Source organism: Acanthaster planci, linkage group LG03 (genome assembly GCF_054643075.1).
Source record: "Acanthaster planci isolate LZ-2023a linkage group LG03, COTS_SCS, whole genome shotgun sequence".
NCBI classification, from domain to species: domain Eukaryota; kingdom Metazoa; phylum Echinodermata; class Asteroidea; order Valvatida; family Acanthasteridae; genus Acanthaster; species Acanthaster planci.
Genome location: NC_141779.1, coordinates 1,188,807 through 1,211,411, shown reverse-complemented (window position 1 = coordinate 1,211,411; position 22,605 = coordinate 1,188,807). Strand labels below are relative to the sequence as shown.

At 38.6% G+C, this 22,605-nt stretch overlaps 1 long non-coding RNA gene across 10 annotated transcripts in view; it reads right to left on the bottom strand.

The window, feature by feature from the left end:
- The window catches only part of LOC147799534 (uncharacterized), a 386,127-nt gene that overhangs the window by 42,771 nt on the left and 320,751 nt on the right, over window positions 1-22,605 (bottom strand). The window contains exons 1-3 of one of the 10 annotated variants that reach the window (XR_015424700.1): window positions 22,412-22,529; window positions 21,644-21,745; window positions 18,607-20,392 (exon numbers count right to left, since the gene is read on the bottom strand). The exons of 8 other annotated variants lie outside the window; for them this stretch is intronic. This is a non-coding gene — a long non-coding RNA (uncharacterized LOC147799534). Of the gene's footprint in view, window positions 1-18,606; window positions 20,393-21,643; window positions 21,746-22,411; window positions 22,530-22,605 lie in introns of those variants that run through there. One more of the 10 variants, XR_015424698.1, reaches the window with a different exon arrangement.

The following is a 22,605-nucleotide window of genomic DNA, read 5'->3' as shown; positions in this document are numbered from 1 at the left end:
TAGAGGAACATATGGCCTTTCAGATGATGCCACGATTGCCAGATATAGATAACTCTCAGACCTTTTATGCTCCATTATATAAAGCATTCTCTGCGAAGGATAAGGACCGGTATGGCGCAGACGAAGCAAGAATTCCGGAAAAAAATTAGGCATTTGGACACGAACTTAAATTTCCTTTGCAAGATATTTCCCTAACTACTGCAAATATGGATATGAAACTTATATGAATGGACAGTGAAACATGTGGCCTTTCAGATGACACCAACATTGCCAGATTTAGATAATTCTCAGACCTTTTTTGCTCGATTATATGAAGCAGTATCTGTGTGGGATAAGGATCAGTATAGCGCAGACGAAGCGAGAAGTCCGCAAAAATATCAAACAGTCAGACAAGAACTTGCACTTCCTTTGGCAGCTATTTCCCTAACTACTGCAAATATGGATATGAAACTTATATGAATGGATAGGAAAACATGTAACCTTTCAGATCACACCAAGATTGCCAGATTTAGATAATTCACAGACCTTTTATGATCAATTATTTGAAGCAGTCCCTGCGTGGGATATGGACCGGTATAGCGCAGACGAAGCCAGAATTCCGCAGAAAAGGAGGCAGTTGGAAAAGAACTCGCACTTCCTTTGGCAGCTATTTGCCAACTACCGCAAATATGGATAGGAAATTAATATGAAACGATAGATGAACATGTGGCCTTTCAGGTGACACCAAGAATGCCAGATTTAGATAATTCTCAGACGTTTTAGGCTCGATTATATAAAGTATTCTCTGCGCAGGATAAAGATTAAAGGCTCGATTATATGAAGCATTCTCTCCGCAGGATAAAGACCGGTATGGTGCAGACGAAGCCAGAATTCTGCAAAAATATCAGGCAATTGGACACGAATTTGCAATTCCTTTTGACGATATTTCCCTGACTACTGCAAATAGGGATATGAAAATTATACAAATAGATAAGGAAACATGTGGCCTTTCAGATGACAGCAAGATTGGAAGATTTAGATAATTCTCAGACCTTTTATGCTCGAATATATGAAGCAATCCTTTTGCGGGAAAAGGACCGGTATAGCGCAGACGAAGCAAGGATTCTGCAAAAAAAACCAAGCAATTGGACACGAACTTGCATTTCCTTTGGCAGCTATTTCCCTAACTACTGCAAATATGGATATGAAACTTATATGAATGGATACAGGAACTTGTAACCTTTCAGATGACACCAAGATGGCCAGATTTAGATAATTTTCAGACATTTTATGATCGATTATATAAAGCATTCTCTGCGTGGGATATGGACCGGTATAGCGCAGACGAAGCCAGAATTCCGCAAAAAAGGAGGCAGTTGGAAAAGAACTCGCACTTCCTTTGGCAGCTATTTGCCAACTACTGCAAATATGGATAGGAAATTAACATGAATGAAGAGAGGAACATATCACCTTTCAGATGACACCAAGATTGCCAGATTTAGATAATTCTCTGACCTTTTAGGCTCGATTATATAAAGCATTCTCTGCGCAGGATAAAGACCGGTATGGTGCAGACAAAGCCAGAATTCGGCTAAGATATCAATAAGTCAGGCAAAAACTTGTACTTCCTTTGGCAAATATTTCCCTAACTACTGCAAATATGGATATGAAACTTATATGAATGGATAAAGAACCATGTGGCCTTTCAAGTGACACCATGATTGCCAGATTTAGATTTTGGCAGACGGAGCCAAAATATGGATATGAAACTTATATGAATGGACAGGGAAACTTGTGGCCTTTCAGATGACACCAAGATTGCCAGATTTAGATTTTGGCAGACGGAGCCAAAATTCCGCACAAATATCAGGCAATTGGACACGAATTTGCATTTCCTTTTGACGATATTTCCCTAACTACTGCAAATATGGATATGAATTTTATATGAATGGACAGGGAAAGATGTGGCCTTTCAGATGACACCAAGATTGCCAGATTTAGATAATTCTCAGACCTTTTATACTCGATTATAGGAAGCATTCTCTGCGCGGGATAAGGACCGGTATAGCGTAGACGAAGCCAGAATTCCGCAAAGATATCAATCAGTCAGACAAGAACTTGCACTTCCTTTGGCAGATATTTCCCTAACTACTGCAAATATGGATATGAAACTTATATGAAGGGACAAGGAAACATATGGCCTTTCAGATCACACCAAGATTGCCAGATTTAGATAATTCTCTGACCTTTTAGGCTCGATTATATAAAGCATTCTCTGCGCAGGATAAAGACCGGTATGGTGCAGACGAAGACGAAAAAGGCATATGGATATGAAACTTATATGAATGGATAGGGAAACATGTAACCTTTCAGATCACACTAAGATTGCCAGATTTAGATGATTCTCAGACATTTTATACTCAATTATAGGAAACCTTCTCTGAGCGGGATAGGGACTGGTATAGCGTAGAGGAAGCCAGAATTCCGCAAAAATATCAAACAGTCAGACAAGAAATCGCACTTCCTTTGGCAGACATTTCCCTAACTACTGCAAATATGGATATGAAACTTATATGAAGGGACAAGGAAACACGTGACCTTCCAGATGACATTCTCTGCGTGGGATAAGGACCGGTATATTGTAGACGAAGCCAGAATTCCGCAAAAAAGGGAGGCAGTTGGAAAAGAACTTGCACCTCCTTTGGCAGCTATTTCCCTAACTACTGCAAATATGGATATGAAACTTATATGAATGGACAGGGAAACATGTGGCCTTTCAGATGACACCAAGATTGCCAGATTTAGATAATTCTCTGACCTTTTAGGCTCGATTATATAAAGCATTCTCTGCGCAGGATAAAGACCGGTATGGTGCAGACGAAGCCAGAATTCCGCAAAAATATCAGGCAAGTGGACACGAATTTGCAATTCCTTTTGACGATATTTCCCTAACTACTGCAAATATGGATATGAAACTTATATGAATGGACAGGGAAACATGTGCGCTTTCAGATGACACCAACATTGCCAGATTTAGATAATTCTCAGACCTTTTATGCTCGATTATATGAAGCAGTATCTGCGTGGGATAAGGACCGGTATAGCGCAGACGAAGCCAGAATTCCGCAAAAATATCAAACAGTCAGACAAGAACTTGCACTTTCTTTGGCAGATATTTCCCTAACTACTGCAAATATGGATATAAAACTTATACAAATGGACAGGGAAACATGTGGCCTTTCAGATGACACCAAGATTGCCAGGTTTAGATAATTCTCGGACCTTTTATGCTCGATTATAGGAAGCATTCTCTGCGCGGGATAAGGACCAGTATATTGTAGACGAAGCCAGAATTCCGCAAAAATATCAAGCAGTCAGACAAGAAATCGCACTTCCTTTGGCAGATATTTCCCTAACTACTGCAAATATGGATATGAAACTTATACAAATGGACAGGGAGACATGTGGCCTTTCAGATGTCACCAACATTGCCAGGTTTAGATAATTCTCGGACCTTTTATGGTCGATTGTAGGAAGAATTCTCTTCGCGGAATAAGGACCAGTATAGCGTAGACGAAGCCAGAATTCCGCAAAAAAGGAGGCAGTTGGAAAAGAACTCCCACTTCCTTTGGCAGCTATTTGCCAACTACTGCAAATATGGATAGGAAATTCATATGAATGGATAGAGGAACATATTGCCTTTCAGATGACACCAAGATTGCCAGGTTTAGATAATTCTCTGACCTTTTAGGCTCGATTATATGAAGCCTTCTCTGCGTAGGATTAGGACCGGTATTTCGCACACGAAGCCAAAATTCCGGAACAAAAAAGGAGGCCGTTGGAAAAGAACTTTCACATCCTTTGGCAGATATTTCCCTAACTACTGCAAATATTGATATGAAACTTATACAAATAGATAGGGAAACATGTGGCCTTTCAGATAACTTCACGTTTGCCAGATTTAGATAATTCTCAGAACTTTTATGTTCGATTATATGAAGCATTCTCTGCGTGGGATTAGAACCGGTATATCTCACACGAAGAAAGAATTCCTCACAAAAAAGAGGCAGTTGGAAAAGAACTCGCACATCCTTTGGCAGCTATTTCCATAACTACTCCAAATATGGATATGAAACTTATACAAATAGATAGAGGAACATGTGGCCTTTCAGATGACACCAAGACTGCCAGATTTAGATACTTCTCAGACGTTTTATGCTCGATTATATGAAGCATTCCCTACGTGGGATTAGGACCAGTATAGGTCAGGTCAGACGAAGCCAGAATTCCACCAAAAAAGGAGGCAGTTGCAAAAGAACTCGCACTTCTCTTGGCAGCTATTTGCCAACTACTGCAAATATGGATAGGAAATTAATATGAATGGATAGAGGAACATATCGCCTTTCAGATGACACCAAGATTGCCAGATTTAGATAATTCTCTGACCTTTTAGGCTCGATTATATAAAGCATTCTCTGCGCAGGATAAAGACAGGAATGGTGCAGACGAAGCCAGAATTCCGCAAAAATATCAGGCAAGTGGACACGAATTTGCAATTCCTTTTGACGATATTTCCCTAACTACTGCAAATATGGATATGAAACTTATATGAATGGACAGGGAAAAATGTGCGCTTTCAGATCACACCAACATTGCCAGATTTAGATAATTCTCAGACCTTTTATGCTCGATTATATGAAGCATTCTCTGCGCAGGATAAGGACAGGTATATTGCAGACGAAGCCAGAATTCCGCAAAAAAGGGAGGCAGTTTGAAAAGAACTCGAACTTAGTTTGGCAGCTATTTCTCTAGCTACTGAGAATTGGATACGAAACTTATACAAATAGATAGGGAAACATGTGGCCTTTCAGATGACAACAAGATTAGAAGATTTAGATAATTCTGAGACGTTGTATGCTCGAATATATGAAGCAGTCCATGAGCGGGATAAATACTGGTATAGCGCAGACGAAGCCAGAATTCCGCAAAAATATCAAACAGTCAGACAAGAACTTGCACTTCCTTTGGCAGATATTTCCCTAACTACTGCAAATATGGATATGAAACTTATACAAATGGACAGGGAAACATGTGGCCTTTCAGATGACACCAAGATTGCCAGGTTTAGATAATTCTCGGACCTTTTATGCTCGATTATAGGAAGCCTTCTCTGCGCGGGATAAGGACCAGTATAGCGTAGACGAAGCCAGAATTCCGCAAAAATATCAAACAGTCAGACAAGAAATCGCACTTCCTTTGGTAGATATTTCCCTAACTACTGCAAATATGGATATGAAACTTATACCAATGGACAGGGAAACATGTGACCTTTCGGATGACACCAAGATTACCAGGTTTAGATAATTCTCTGACCTTTTAGGCTCGATTATAGGAAGAATTCTCTTCGCGGAATAAGGACCAGTATAGCGTAGACGAAGCCAGAATTCCGCAAAAAAGGAGGCAGTTGGAAAAGAACTACCACTTCCTTTGGCAGCTATTTGCCAACTACTGCAAATATGGATAGGAAATTCATATGAATGGATAGAGGAACATATTGCCTTTCAGATGACACCAAGATTGCCAGGTTTAGATAATTCTCTGACCTTTTAGGCTCGATTATATGAAGCCTTCTCTGCGTAGGATTAGGACCGGTATATCGCACACGAAGCCAAAATTCCGGAACAAAAAAGGAGGCCGTTGGAAAAGAACTTTCACATCCTTTGGCAGATATTTCCCTAACTACTGCAAATATTGATATGAAACTTATACAAATAGATAGGGAAACATGTGGCCTTTCAGATAACTTCACGTTTGCCAGATTTAGATAATTCTCAGAACTTTTATGTTCGATTATATGAAGCATTCTCTGCGTGGGATTAGAACCGGTATATCTCACACGAAGAAAGAATTCCTCAAAAAAAAGAGGCAGTTGGAAAAGAACTCGCACATCCTTTGGCAGCTATTTCCATAACTACTCCAAATATGGATATGAAACTTATACAAATAGATAGAGGAACATGTGGCCTTTCAGATGACACCAAGACTGCCAGATTTAGATACTTCTCAGACGTTTTATGCTCGATTATATGAAGCATTCCCTACGTGGGATTAGGACCAGTATAGGTCAGGTCAGACGAAGCCAGAATTCCACCAAAAAAGGAGGCAGTTGCAAAAGAACTCGCACTTCCTTTGGCAGCTATTTGCCAACTACTGCAAATATGGATAGGAAATAAATATGAATGGATAGAGGAACATATCGCCTTTCAGATGACACCAAGATTGCCAGATTTAGATAATTCTCTGACCTTTTAGGCTCGATTAAATAAGGCATTCTCTGCGCAGGATAAAGACAGGAGTGGTGCAGACGAAGCCAGAATTCCGCAAAAATATCAGGCAAGTGGACACAAATTTGCAATTCCTTTTGACGATATTTCCCTAACTACTGCAAATATGGATATGAAACTTATATGAATGGACAGGGAAAAATGTGCGCTTTCAGATCACACCAACATTGCCAGATTTAGATAATTCTCAGACCTTTTATGCTCGATTATATGAAGCATTCTCTGCGCAGGATAAGGACAGGTATATTGCAGACGAAGCCAGAATTCCGCAAAAAAGGGAGGCAGTTTGAAAAGAACTCGAACTTAGTTTGGCAGCTATTTCTCTAGCTACTGAGAATTGGATACGAAACTTATACAAATAGATAGGGAAACATGTGGCCTTTCAGATGACAACAAGATTGGAAGATTTATATAATTCTGAGACGTTGTATGCTCGAATATATGAAGCAGTCCATGAGCGGGATAAATACTGGTATAGCGCAGACGAAGCCAGAATTCCGCAAAACAAGGAGGCAGCTGGAAAAGAATTTGCACTTCCTTTGGCAGCTATTTCCCTAACTACTGCAAATATGGATATGAAATTTATATAAATGGATAGAAAAACATATGGCCTTACAGATGACACCAAGATTTCCAGATTTGGATAATTCTCAGACCTTTTATTCTTGAATATGAAGCAATCCTTGTGCGGGAAAAGGACCGGTATAGCGCAGACGAAGCAAGGATTCCGCAAAAATATCAGGCAATTGGACACGAATTTGCATTTCCTTCGGCAGCTATTTCCCTAACTACTACAAATATGGATATGAAACTTATATGAATGGATAGGGAAACATGTAACCTTTCAGATCACACCAACATTGCCAGATTTAGATAATTCTCAGACCTTTTATGCTCGATTATATGAAGCATTCTCTGCGTGGGATATGGACCGGTATAGCGCAGACGAAGCCAGAATTCCGCAAAAAAAGGAGGCAGTTGGAAAAGAACTCGCACTTCCTTTGGCAGCTATTTGCCAACTACTGCAAATATGGATAGGAAATTAATATGAATGGATAGAGGAACATATCGCCTTTCAGATGACACCAAGATTGCCAGATCTAGATAATTCTCTGACCTTTTAGGCTCGATTAAATAAGGCATTCTCTGCGCAGGATAAAGACCGGAATGGTGCAGACGAAGCCAGAATTCCGCAAAAATATCAGGCAAGTGGACACAAATTTGCAATTCCTTTTGACGATATTTCTCAAACTACTGCAAATATGGATATGAAACTTATATGAATGGACAGGGAAAATCGTGCGCTTTCAGATCACACCAACATTGCCAGATTTAGATAATTCTCAGACCTTTTATGCTCGATTATATGAAGCAGTATCTCGGTAGGATAAGGACTGGTATAGCGTAGACAAAGCCAGAATTCCGCAAAAATATCAAACAGTCAGACAAGAACTTGAACTTCCTTTGGCAGATATTTCCCTAACTACTGCAAATATGGATATGAAACTTATACAAATGGACAGGGAAACATGTGGCCTTTCAGATGACACCAAGATTGCCAGGTTTAGATAATTCTCTGACCTTTTATGCTCGATTATAGGAAGCCTTCTCTGCGTGGGATAAGGACCAGTATAGCGTAGACGAAGCCAGAATTCCGCAAAAAAGGAGGCAGTTGGAAAAGAACTCGAACTTAGTTTGGCAGCTATTTCCCTAACTACTGCAAATATGGATATGAAACTTATACAAATAGATAGGGGAACATGTGGCCTTTCAGATGACACCACGATTGCCAGATTTAGATAATTCTCAGACCTTTTATGCTCGATTATATGAAGCATTCTCTGCGCAGGATAAGGACCGGTATATTGCAGACGAAGCCAGAATTCCGCAAAAAAGGAGGCAGTTGGAAAAGAACTCGAACTTAGTTTGGCAGATATTTCCCTAACTACTGCAAACATGGATACGAAACTTATATGAATGGATAGAGGAACAAATGGCATTTCAGATGACACAAAGATTACCAGATTTAGATAATTCTCAGACCTTTTATGCTCGAATATATGAAGCAATCCTTTTGCGGGAAAAAGACCGCTATAGCGCAGACGGAGCAAGGATTCCGCAAAAATATCAGGCAATTGGACACGAACTTGCATATTTCCTTGGCAGCTGTTTCCCTAACTACTGCAAATATGGATATGAAACTTATATGAATGGATAGGGAAACATGTAAACTTTCAGATGACACCAACATTGGCAGATTTAGATAATTCTCAGACCTTTTATGCTCGATTATAGGAGGAGTTCTCTGAGCGGGATAAGGACCGGTATAGCGCAGACGAAGCCAGAATTCCGCAAAAAAGGAAGCAGTTGGAAAAGAACTCGCACTTCCTTTGGCAGCTATTTGCCAACTACCGCAAATATGGATAGGAAATTAATATGAATGGATAGAGAAACAAATGGCCTTTCAGATGACACGAAGATTGCCAGATTTAGATAATTGTCTGACCTTTTAGACTCGATTATATAAAGTATTCTCTGCGCAGGATAAAGACCGGTATGGTGCAGACGAAGCCAGAATTCCGCAAAAATATCAGGCAAGTGGACACAATTTGCAATTCCTTTTGACGATATTTCCCTAACTACTGCAAATATGGATATCAAACTTATATGAATGGATAGACGAACATGTGGCCTTTCAGATGACACCAAGATTGCCAGATTTAGATAATTCTCAGACCTTTTATACTCGATTATAGGAAGCATTCTCTGCGCGGGATAAGGACCGGTATAGCGTAGACGAAGCCAGAATTCCACAAAGATATCAATCAGTCAGGCAAGAACTTGCACTTCCTTTGGCAGACATTTCCCTAACTACTGCAAATATGGATATGAAACTTATATGAATGGACAGGGAAACATGTAACCTTTCAGATCACACCAACATTGAGAGATTTAGATAATTCTCAGACCTTTTATGCTCGAATATATGAAGCAGTATCTGCCTGGGATAAGGACCAGTATAGCGCAGACGAAGCCAGAATTCCGCAAAAATATCAAACAGTCACACAAGAAATCGCACTTCTTTTGGCAGCTGTTTCCCTAACTACTACAAATATGGATACGAATCTTATACAAATAGATAGGGAAACATGTGGCCTGTCAGATGACTTCACGTTTGCCAGATTTAGATAATTCTCAGACCTTTTATGCTCGATTATATGAAGCATTCTCTGCGTAGGATTAGGACCGGTATATCGCACACAAAGCCAGAATTCCGGAACAAAAAAGGAGGCCGTTGGAAAAGAACTTGCACATCCTTTGGCAGATATTTCCCTATCTACTGCAAATATTGATATAAAACTTATACAAATAGAGAGAGGAACATGTGGCCTCTCAGATGACACCAAGACTGCCAGATTTAGATACTTCTCAGACGTTTTATGCTCGATTATATGAAGCATTCTCTGCGTGGGATTAGGACCGGTATATCGCACACGAAGAAAGAATTCCTCAAAAAAAGACGCAGTTGGAAAAGAACTCGCACATCCTTTGGCAGCTATTTCCATAACTACTGCAAATATGGATATGAAACTTATACAAATAGATAGAGGAACATGTGGCCTTTCAGATGATACCACGATTTCCAGATTTAGATACTTCTCAGACGTTTTATGCTCGATTATATGAAGCATTCCCTGCGTGGGATTAGGACCAGTATAGGTCAGACGAAGCCAGAATTCCGCAAAAAAAAGAAGGCAGTTGGAAAAGAACTCGCACTTCCTTTGGCAGCTATTTCCCTAACTACTTCAAATATGGATATGGAATTTGTATGAATGGATAGAGGAACATATAGCCTTTCAGATGACACCAAGATTGCCAGATTTAGATAATTCTCAGACCTTTTATGCTCGATTATATGAAGCATTCTCTGCGCAGGATAAGGACCGGTATATTGCAGACGAAGCCAGAATTCCGCAAAAAAGGATGCAGTTCGAAAAGACGTCGAACTTAGTTTGGCAGATATTTCCCTAAATACTGCAAACATGGATACAAAACTTATATGAACGGATAGAGGAGCATATAGCCTTTCAGATGACACCAAGATTGCCAGGTTTAGATAATTCTCGGATCTTTTATGCTCGATTATATGAAGCATTCTCTGAGCGGGATAAGGACCGGTATAGCGTAGACGAAGCCAGAATTCCGCAAAGATATCAATCTGTCAGACAAGAACTTGCACTTCCTTTGGCAGATATTTCCCTAACTACTGCAAATATGGATATGAAAGTTATATGAATGGATAGAGGAACATATGGCCTTTCACATGATGCCAAGATTGCCAGATATAGATAACTCTCAGACCTTTTATGCTCGATTATATGAAGCATTCTCTGCGAAGGATAAGGACCGGTATGGCGCAGACGAAGCAAGAATTCCGGAAAAAAATCAGGCAATTGGAAACGAACTTAAAATTCCTTTGCAAGATATTTCCCTAACTACTGCAAAAGTAGATATGAAACTTATACAAATAGGTAGGGGAACATATAGCCTTTCGGATAACACCAAGATTGCCAGATTTAGATAATTCTCAGACCTTTTATGATCGATTATATAAAGCAGTCTCTGCGTGGGATATGGACCAGTATAGCGCAGACGAAGCCAGAATTCCGCAAAAAAGGAGGCAGTTGGAAAAGAACTCGCACTTCCGTTGGCAGCTATTTGCCAACTACCGCAAATATGGATAGGAAAATAATATGAATCGATAGAGGAACATATCGCCTTTCAGATGACACCAAGATTGCCAGATTTAGATAATTCTCAGACCTTTTATGCTCGATTATATGAAGCATTCTCTGCGCAGGATAAGGACCGGTATAGCGTAGACGAACCCAGAATTCCGCAAAAATATCAGGCAAGTGGACACGAATTTGCATTTATTTTGGAACATATTTCCCTAACTACTGCAAATATGGATATGAAACTTAAATGAATGGACAAGGAAACATGTGGCCTTTCAGATGACACCAAGATTGCCAGGTTTAGATAATTCTCAGACCTTTTATGCCCAATTATATGAAGCAGTATCTGCGTGTGATAAGGACCAGTATAGCGCAGACGAAGCCAGAATTCCGCAAAAATATCAAACAGTCAGACAAGAACTTGCACTTCCTTTGGCAGATATTTCCCTAACTACTCCAAATATGGATATGAAACTTATATGAATGGACAGGGAAACATGTGGCCTTTCAGATGACACCAAGATTGCCAGATTTAGATAATTCTCAGACCTTTTATGCTCGATTATATGAAGCATTCTCTGCGCAGGATAAGGACCGGTATATTGCAGACGAAGCCAGAATTCCGCAAAAAAAGGAGGCAGTTCGAAAAGACCTCGAACTTAGTTTGGCAGATATTTCCCTAACTACTGCAAACATGGATACGAAACTTATATAAATGGATAGAGGAACAAATGGCTTTGAAGATGACACAAAGATTGCCAGATTTAGATAATTCGCAGACCTTTTATGCTCGAATATATGAAGCAATCCTTGTGCAGGAAAAGGACCGGTATAGCGCAGACGAAGCAAGGATTCCGCAAAAATATCAGGCAATTGGACACGAACTTGCATTTCCTTTTGCAGCTATTTCCCTAACTACTTCAAATATGGATATGAAATTTATATGAATGGATAGAGGAACATATAGCCTTTCATATGACACCAAGATTGCCAGATTTAGATAATTCTCAGACGTTTTATGCTTGATTATATGAAGCTTTCTCTGCACAGGATCAGGACCGGTATGGCGCAGACAAAGCCACAATTCCGCAAATATGTAAGGCAATTTGACACGAACTTGCATTTCCTTTGGAAGATATTTCCCTAACTACTGCAAATATGGATATGAAACTTAAATGAATGGATAGGGAAACATGGGCCTTTCAGATGACACCAAGAATGCAAGATGTAGGTAATTTGAAGACATTTAATGCTGGGAAATATGAAGCATTCTCTGGGCGAGAACAGCACCCGGCGCAGCGCAAAGTCAGAATTTCGCAAAAATATAAAGCAGTCAGAAATAACTCGCACTTCCTTTTGCAGATATATCCCTAACTACTGTAAATCTTGACATAAAACTTATATGAATCTATAGAGGAAGATGTGCCCTTTGAGGTGACACAAAGATTGCCAGATTTTGATTATTTTAAGGCCTTTTATGCTCTAATACATGAAGCAATGTCTGTGCGATTACAGGACCCGGTATACCGCAAAGTCAGAATTACGCAAAAATATAAGGGTAATGTATAGAACAACCATGTACAGGGTATCTATATTCCCTTGCAAATGAACAGGAGTCCCTATAATGACAGTAATATACGGAGTGATGCATTTATTTACAATAACATTCTAACACACTGGAATCCCTGTAGTGAGGGTAATCTATGGAGTCACCATGTTGACAGTAAACTATGGAGTGATGCATTTATCTTCATTCTCATCTTTAAAAATTTGGGACCCCATAATGACGGTATTCTATGTCGTGATGCAGGTATCTTTATGAACATCCTGATAAATTTGTGACCCATATGACGTTAATTTTCGGAGTAATGTATGTATCTATACTTCCTCGCTTATAAAGTGGAGTCCATATAATAATGGTTATCTATGGAGTGATGCAGTTATTTTCATGAAAATGCTAATAAATTTGGGACACCATGATAACGGTAATCTATAGAGTGATGCACTTATCTTCCTTCTCATCCTTATAAATTAGGGACACAATAATGACAGTAATCCTTCCAGCAATGTGTGTCTATATTCCTTTGCTTAGGAACTGGAGTGCCTATAATGACTGTAATCCATGGAGTCTCGATAATGATGGTAGTCTATGGAGTGATGCAGGTATCTTCATTCTCATCTTATAAATCTGGACCCCATATAATGACGGTAATCTACGGAGCAATGTATGTATCTATACTCCCTTGCTTATAGACTGGAGTACCTATAATGACGGTAATCTGTGGAGTCCCCATTTGGACGGTAACATATGGAGTGATGTATGTATCTACATTTACATTTACACTGGAGTCCCTATAATGACGGTAATCTGTGGAATCTCCATATTGACGATAATATATGGAGTGGTGTATATGTATCTACATTTACTTGACTATACACTGGAGTCCGTATAATGACGGTAATCTGTGGAATTTCCATATTGACGGTAATATATGGAGCGATGTTTATGGATCTACTTTTACATGACTATAGTACACTGGAGTCCGTATAATGACGGCAATCTGTGGAGTCCCCATATTGACGGTAATACATGGAGTGATGTATGTATTCTACATTCGCATGGTGATAGAATGTTGTCCCCATAATGACGGTCATGTACAGGGTGTCCCAGAAAAAACTTAACCCTGAAGAAAGGGGTTAATGCCCACACCACGAGATATTACTAGAATGTAAAAGGATCTCCGAAAAGTAGAAGCAGTATTCTTTCTATTAAACGATACCTTGGTGGGTATCCCTCCTGTCATGCATGACTGAGCACCATAATGACGGCAAACTATGGAGTCCGTATATTGACGGTGATCTATAGAGTTATGTATGTATCTACATTCTCATGCTGGTACTCTGTTGTACCCATATTGACGGTAGTCTATTGACTGATGCACATGTAATTTATGGACTAATTTATGTATGTACATTCCCATGCTGATACACTGATGTCCTCATATTGACGGCAATCTATGGAATTATGAAGGTATCTTCATACTGATAGTAATCTAATCTAGCTAATACACTAGAGATCATATAATAACGGTAATCTATGGAGTACAAATACTGACGATAATCTATGAGAGAGATGTATGTATATACATTCTCATGCTGACTTTTGTCCCCATATTGATGGTAATCTATAGAGTCTTGCAGGTATCTTCTGTCTCATCCTTATAAATTTCGGACCCCATAATACTTAAGTTAAGGGTAGGGCATCAAAAAGACACCGTATGTTTCTAACTCAATCGCAAAATTTCTAAGTACCTGCACAATTTGAGTCTTGGACTATTGACGAATTGATTTCTTGGAAAAATTTAGATTTGTTGAGCTTCAGTTATGTTGAAATTCTTAGGGGAATATATCAAAATGCAGCAAATGGGCCAGGGGGAAATATGTACAACTTTGTCTTTCAAGCTAGGGCTATAAAAGGACTCCATATCTGTATAACTAAATCGCGAAATTTCCTAATACCCCCGCAATTTGTGTATTGGACTACTGAGGAACTGATTTCTTGAAAACTTTAGATTTGTGGAGCTTCAGTTATGTTGGAATTCATAATGGAATACATCGTATTGCAGCAAATGAGAAAGGGAGAAATATGTACGATTTTTTTAAAGTTAAGGATAGGGCTATAAAAGACTCCATCTCTGTCTAACTGAATCACCATATTTCAAAATACTTGTGCGATTTAAGTTTTAGATATTTAGATATTTTGGGAGCTGCAGTTATGTTGGAATTCTTAGGAAATGTCGCTATGCAGCAATTGAGATATGAAATCGTACATATGAAATATGTACGATTTTCTTTTTAAAGTGAAGGGTAGGACTACAAAAAGACTCAATATCTGTCTAACTAAATCGCCAAATTTCTAAATCCTGCACGATTCTAGTCTTGGACATTTGCAGAATTTCTGTCTTGAAAAATTTAGAGTTTTGGAGCTTTAGTTATGTTGGAATTGATTGGGGAAAGCCTCGTAATGCACCAAATGTGGTAGGGTCAAAATGATATGTGCAAAAAGTTGAGGGTAGGGCTTCAAAAAGACTCTATAGTAAATAGCTAAATTTCTAAATACCTGCACGATTTCAGTCTTGGACTATTCAGGAATTGATTTCTTGAATTTGTTAGAGTTTTCGAGCTTACGTTATATGTTGCAATTCAGACGAGAAAACATTAAAATAAAGAAAATGCGGTAGGGTCAAATATGTACAAATTTTTAAAGTTAAGGATAAGGCGACTCAATAAAAGTCTAACTTAATAGCCAGATTTCTAAATATCAGCACAGTTTGAATCTTGGAATATTGAGGAATGGATTTCTTCAAAAATCTAGATTTTGGAGCTTTAGTTAGGTTGGAACTCAGACGGAAAAACATCGGAAAGAAAGGCATAAAACAGGCTTAAATATATACGAATTTCTAAAGTTAAGGCGGACGAAACAAAAGACTCAGTATCTGTCTAAATAAATAGCTAAATGTGTAAATAGCAGCACTATTTGAGTCTTTGACTAATCAGGTTGTGATTCCTTGATAAGGTTAGATTTTTGGAGCTTTACTTATGAATATTCAGACGGGAATACATCGGAATGCAGCGAATGCGTTAGGTTAAAATATGTACGAATTTCCAAAGTTAAAAGAAGGGCTAAGAAAATACTCAATACCAGTGTAACTAAACAGCCAAATTTCAAACTATCTCTATCTAAACTTGAGTCTTGGACTATTGAGGAATTGATTTCTTCAAAAGTTTTGATCCATGCACCTTTAGTTATGTTGGAATTCAGACTGGAATAAACATGGGTGTGCAGCAAATGAGATAGGTGAAATTTCAGAATTAAAGGGTCATATAGCAAAATGACAAAATATCGAAATACCTCAATCACCAAATTCAGAAATAACTGCAAGATTTGAAACCTGGACTACTTACGATTTTAGATCTTGAAATAGTTAGATGTTAGGAGCTTTAAATATGTGAAATTGAGAAGGATTTCAATGCAGCAAATAAGATGAGTGGAATATGTACAAAGTTGAGAATATAAGGGTAGAGCAGCAAAATGAATAAATACCTAAATAATTAAATGACCTAAAATTAAAAGTCCTAAATAATAGCACAATGGAACAAATTGAACCAAAAGAGGTGAACAACAAAAAAACAAGCAGTGGAATGTAAACTTTTTCCTACCTTCATTTCATTTTCCTGAAACTTTAAATACGTCAACGAATGGAGAACAAGTGCCATTTCAGTAGCTTTCAAGAACGCCATATTTGGACAATTTTCAAACCTTATACTGAAACATATGGAGCCATTTATGCACGGAAACACGAACGGTAAAGTAAAAAGTAGTGGGACAAAAAATCTTGCCTACCTTTGCTAATATTTCCCTATCTAGAACAGCAGGATAATGAAAATTTCTTCAATAGAGAGTGGAACTTATTCTCTGTCAGGCAGTACTAGAAAAGAGAATTGAGCAAAAGTTACAAGCAGTAGGACAAGGTTTGCCTTTTTCGCCAACATTTTTCTAACATGGACATGAAACGTGCTCTTTTACACGGTACTGCAATTGCCAGATTTTGACAATTTTTAGACGTTCTTTGGTCGAACATATGGAGCTGTATTTGCGCGGGATGAGGATTGGTAATGTGAGGACAAATGCAGAAATTCACAAAAAACAGCAAGCAGTCTGAGAAAAATTCGTCTTTTTCTCCCATATTTCCCTAAACACACCACGGATGGATATGAAACGTATCAATTATTAGAACATGCGCCCTATCGGATAGTGGTAGGATTGCTAGATTTGGACAATCTTCACACCTGTTAAGTTCGAATACATAGAGCCATCTTTGTGCGGGAAGAGGACTGCTAAAGTGTGGAGAAAGGGGAAAAGTCACGAATCTGGCAAGCAGTTACAAATCCCTTGTCTTCTTTTTTCGTGTATTTCCTCAATAACTAGAAATATAAAACCTATGTCATCTGATGAAGGAAAGTGTGCCCTATCATATGTGACCGAGACTGTTAGATTTGAAGCACTTTTAGACCTGTAATGCCTTGGTATAGGGAGCCATCTTCACTGGGGAAGATCGAGGACCGGTAAAATGTGGCAAAGGGAAATTGAACAAAAGTAGCAAGCATCAGGACCCTAATGCGCAAATATTGAGCCATGCGCGCAGGAAGAGGATCAGTAGAGTGTGCACAAAGGGAGAATTCCACAAAAATAACAAGCAGTGAGACATGAACTCTTGCCTTCTTCGATGGGTATTTCCCTTATAATAACAAATTTGGATCTGAAACTTCGACTAATGGACAGAGGAATATGTACTATTTCAGATGCCGCCATGAATGCCAGATTTGCACAAATGTCTGCACTTTTATGCTCGAATATAATGGAGCCATTCTCTGCTCAGGAAGAGGCAATGGTCCAGCCAGTGGACGCAAGGGTGGGGGCATGCCCCTGTCACAATTTTGTTCACTAAAAATACTTTTTAGGTATGTGAGAAAGAGAGTAATTGGTATATCAGCACCAATACCCTAAGAAAACAACACCACGACATAAAAACAAGGATGTCACGACTGTCAGGCTTCTGAAAGTTCTTCTTCCCCCAAATCATGCTGAATAAGCCCGAAACTGTATTCAGTTTGGACCCCCCCCCACGCCAAAGCTGGATTTGCTGCTGGGAAGACCAGTAATGTGTGAATAAAGGACAAATCGCAAAAACACAGGAAGCACTAGCTCAGACAAGAACTCTTGCCTTGTTCAGCATATTATGAATATGAAACTTAAGTCAATGGATAAAGGAAAATGTGCCCTTTGATTGTCACCATGTTTACAACGTTTCAAGCATTCTGAAACTTTTGAGGCTAAAATATTGCGATCACACTGTGCGCTGAAGTGTCTCGGTAAAGTGAGAACAAAGAGCAGTGGGACAACTCTAACCTTCTTTGGCAGGTATTTCCAAAGCTTCAGCTTAAATATGGACAGGAAAATTATCTAAATGGATAGAGAAATATTTACCGTCTCCGAAAATATCAAGGTTAGCCCATTTTGACTGTTTCAGAATATTTACTATTATTTAATATTTACTCGGCTATGGAGACATGTAGTGGCAGACGCAGACCGACTACCGTGTGTACAAAGCGAAAACGAACGAAATAGGGAGCATGTCTAAGGAGAACTCTGAACCCCATGTCTGTTCTGTTTCAAAATGGCATAAAATTTTCTTTTTGGATGATAAACATATAACCTTTCCAAAGACTCCAAGATCAGCCCATCTCTTGACAATTTAATATCGGATATACAGACAACGTGGCGTGTATTTGACTTGTGTAGCATGCAAAACCAAAAAAAAATATGAAGCCTTTTTGTTTAATGTTTCCAAATATCCAAAGAAAATTTTCTCCAGGGGATAGTGAAATTAGCCTTGTCGAGTCACCCCAAGCTCGACCATTTGGACCGTTTGTCAACCTACTTAACCTCAGAGATGAAAAATCTTCGTCGAAAAGAGACCAAGTAACGTCTGTACAATGAGGGAAACAATTTCATTTATTCGGCATTTTCCAGGATAAAGAACACAGCAACATTAAACAAAAACTCATAACACAAAATACACTGAAATCACAAACACAAACTTACAAATGCCCGGAGAGGCACAGTTAATCCAATAACTGTCACCCGTAAGACTTCATTTCTGAAGCTCCAGGTTTGACATAAACGTGCACACACATACATAATAAAGTAACTGCACAAGATTCAAGAAATGGCAAATAAATAAATATGACATACAAATATTTTACAATAACAAAAATAAAATTAATTACAGAAACAAATCAATCAAACAATAAGTACCCCGAAAACAATAAAAGAAATTTATTGTGTAAAACCGAAAAAAAAGACACCATGAAATAACAAAATACAGTGGAATACCGACAAAAGAAAACCATTGACACATCTGGCCCACATGGCAAATCCTAGGTATTCAAATCCCCCCATTTTGTGCTTCCTTGTACGAAAAAACACAGTGACCCTCCCACAACTTGCCAGTCCCAGTGACCTTATTACAAGGGTACTCCACTGCAAATTCAATCAGTACTCTGTCAAGTTTCATATACTTTCAAATTCAAGTGGGTACTTGGTAAGTTGATCCCGTGTTGAAGGGTTATTTAAACCGCTTCAGTTCTCAAACGTTCAGGTACATGCAGGTCATCTCAAGAGCATGTAATTGGCAAAATGATGAAGTTTTTGAATTCGTGCCCTAAGGTTTGTCCAGCCTGGTCGTTTCAATATACCACCTGTTCACTAAGACTATTTCACGGTCAAAAGCTCTATGAAGACCTCTAACAACAAATGTAAGCAAAAGATGGATGCTTTTAAATTCACGTAAAGACAAATTCAATGTACATATGCAACCAATCCGTGTAATCCATTTTAAATCTTCTTCACTAGAGAATTATCCTGGTTGCTCAACGTTGAATTTTGTTCCATTTGTCAATGTATAAGGTTTCTGTTGTGAAGGTACCAGATAGGCTACTTGTATTCCAGAATAGTCAACACTAGAAACTTGCAAGATGAAAGCAAGACATACTAAGTCTGTTTGATTTGGTAGTGACATAACAAGATTTTCCCGAGACATTTTGTACTCATTATCAGCTTCAAACTGCATGTTAACTAAGGTACAATTCAGGTCCACTATTGTCTTTGACCATCCTAGTATAAGCAAAACTTTGGTTCCTTAGTAATGTATTGAGATGCATTTTATTAGCATGACAACATCTTTGGAAGCCATGAATATCTTGAAGGTCATCAGACTGACATTATATTGGCCTATACACAAGAACACTGTTACCAAATAAAGTGCTAGCTGACACGATGTGATAAGGAAAGTCGTTGGTATACATAAGAACTGGATTGGGCTCAAGACACTTCCTTGAGGTACATCAGATGGTACAGAAAAACCATGCAAAGTAGCAACCTTTCAACAAAACCTTTTGTTGCCACCACAAGACAATCGGTCACTGCAACAGTTGCAAATTACCAGTTGTGTTATGTTGAGGAAATCAAAATCATGCTGTTGTTACTTTTATTGCCCCTAAAGGCTCAGTGCTCTTATACAACAGATATTGCAGCCGGAATTCGCTCATGCTATTCCAGAACAGTCAAGATAGGAAACTGATGAGAGAGGTTGAGCATGTCACAGCATGGAGCGTATCACTGTTCAACCAGCAGCAGAAGACTAACAAGTAGAACAGATAGGCACAGTGCTAGAGTCCAAATCTTGGCCGTAATTGTGGTACTGAGTACTGGCGTAAACAAATCACAGACAAATGTTTAATTAGGATGACATGATCTAAGATTAAAGGCATCACATGAGTAATAAATTTTAAAAAACCAAGATTACCAACAAGCCAGTAAAATCACCTCAAAAGGATATTTTTTAAATGAGGAAATTTACATGATTAAAAAGAACGAGTAAAAAAAATTCTTTTTATAGCGTGGCCTTCACTTTGCAGGATAATTTTCTTACGTTTGGAAATATGGAAATGAAACGTTCTCCTAAGATTTTTTGTTCCCTTTTTTGGGCTGTCATTTTGATCACATGTGTGGGGACCACTGTTTCCTTTGTTCTGGTTAATTTGTCTTGTTAACGATATGAGCATAAACGGAGGTAATAGTAGTTTATTTTACTTTTGCAGTCCCTGCTGACCCACATAACTGATATTTGTCTCGTTATGTATTCAGATTTTTATCCCTAATCCGTGCTACTGCTTATATTTACTTGTATTTGTGCTTTTGTTGTTTTTACATAATTTTTGTTTAATTTTGCTTTGTTTGTTCTTGTGATGGTCAAATAAATAAGAATAATTGAAGAGATGGTACCCATCACGATTAACCAAGGTAAACCTTTCGACCATTTGAAGACTATCATCATATACACAGGCCAAACTAACTACTAAAACAAATTGACTAACAAGTACAAGAGGGAAAGATTACTAGCAAACATAATGACTGACCCAAGCTTTGGCCTTCATTTGTGTATAGTTCTCTTAAATGTGGGAATATCAGAATGAAACATTCTTCACTGGATATGTTCAACAAAATGACAACAAGATCAGTTGATTTTCACCAACCCTACAGTCACAGACAAAAGCTTAGTTTGGATTAGGCCTTATATAGAGCCAAATTTGCTGCAAAACCATCCAATTACAAGACCAACTTACAAATGGGAAACCAGTAAGCATAACTGCCCTAAGTATTCACCTTCATTAAATAAGACTTGACGCTCTACAAGGTGGAGACTAAAAACAGGGCTTGTGGTTACATCATGTGGATAGATCTCCCTTGGCAGAGGTATGGGTCTGATAAGAACTGTAGAGTGTGTGCTTGACGTTTCATCCATCATGCTCTCTTCATCCTCAAGAGTGGAGCCTAATAAGCCATGCTCCAGATTTTACAGAACAATGTATACAAAATTATGTACAAATATTGTTTCAAAATCTGGAACATGCCTTTCATTGTTAGGCTCAAATCAGAACATGATATAAAGTGCTTACCGAGTGAGTTGTGTTGTCAGAAATGCCAGTTGCCAGTGATGTGTTAAACTCCAGAAAACTGTCTCCAAGGGACTTGGTCTTGTCTCTTCATCAATGCTACAGCTAATAAAACCACAGAGTCAAGTCAACAAAGATCAGAGCCGAATAACATACAAGTAGACATCACTGCGATGTCTTTATAGTCTTTTACTGTCATTTTCGTATTGACCTTTGTTTCAACTCTCTTCAATTGTTGGTTGATCAGCAAACACAACTCCTGAAAAGTCATAATTCTAAAGCTTCGAAGCAGCCATTTTAAACTGACACCCCTTGTACTTTCTTGGGCTTTTTTAACAGCCCCAAAAAGAAGAAAATGTAGACAGTCCAAAATCGTCTGATTCAATAGGATTTTGCGTACACCGAAGGGGGTCAGGCCAAACACTCTCTGATATTTCACGTTTTACCTGCCATCCAATATTTATCAATGGTATTAAATTATGGCTCCCCATACACAGGTATGTCACCCAGGTTTACAAGAAAATTAAATTAATCCACAGAGAAGGACCTCTGTCCCTGTCAACTTTTGGAAAATTGAAGAGACCTGTAATATAATGATGTCATGCTTAGTTTCCTAAGGCAGTGAGGTGGGAAGCAATAATTGTCCAAGTAAAAAATAATAGCTTGACGTCATTATGTTTTGGGTTAATATATGAAATATATATGAGTCCACAGGGGACTGAATCAGTGAATTACACTTTTGGAATAACCAACAACATTGGACCCACGTACCTTTTACCCAGCAGGCAGCAGCAAGAGATCAAAGTCCGATCACCTCAACAACGAGCACAGGAACCCCATCATCAAGAATTTGGATGTACCATGAACAGCGGCTCACTCAGCAGCTTGTGCTCTGGCTGAGATGGACACACACAACAGTCATTAAAAACATGCAAATGAGTGCATTAGCTTGGATTAACTGATTC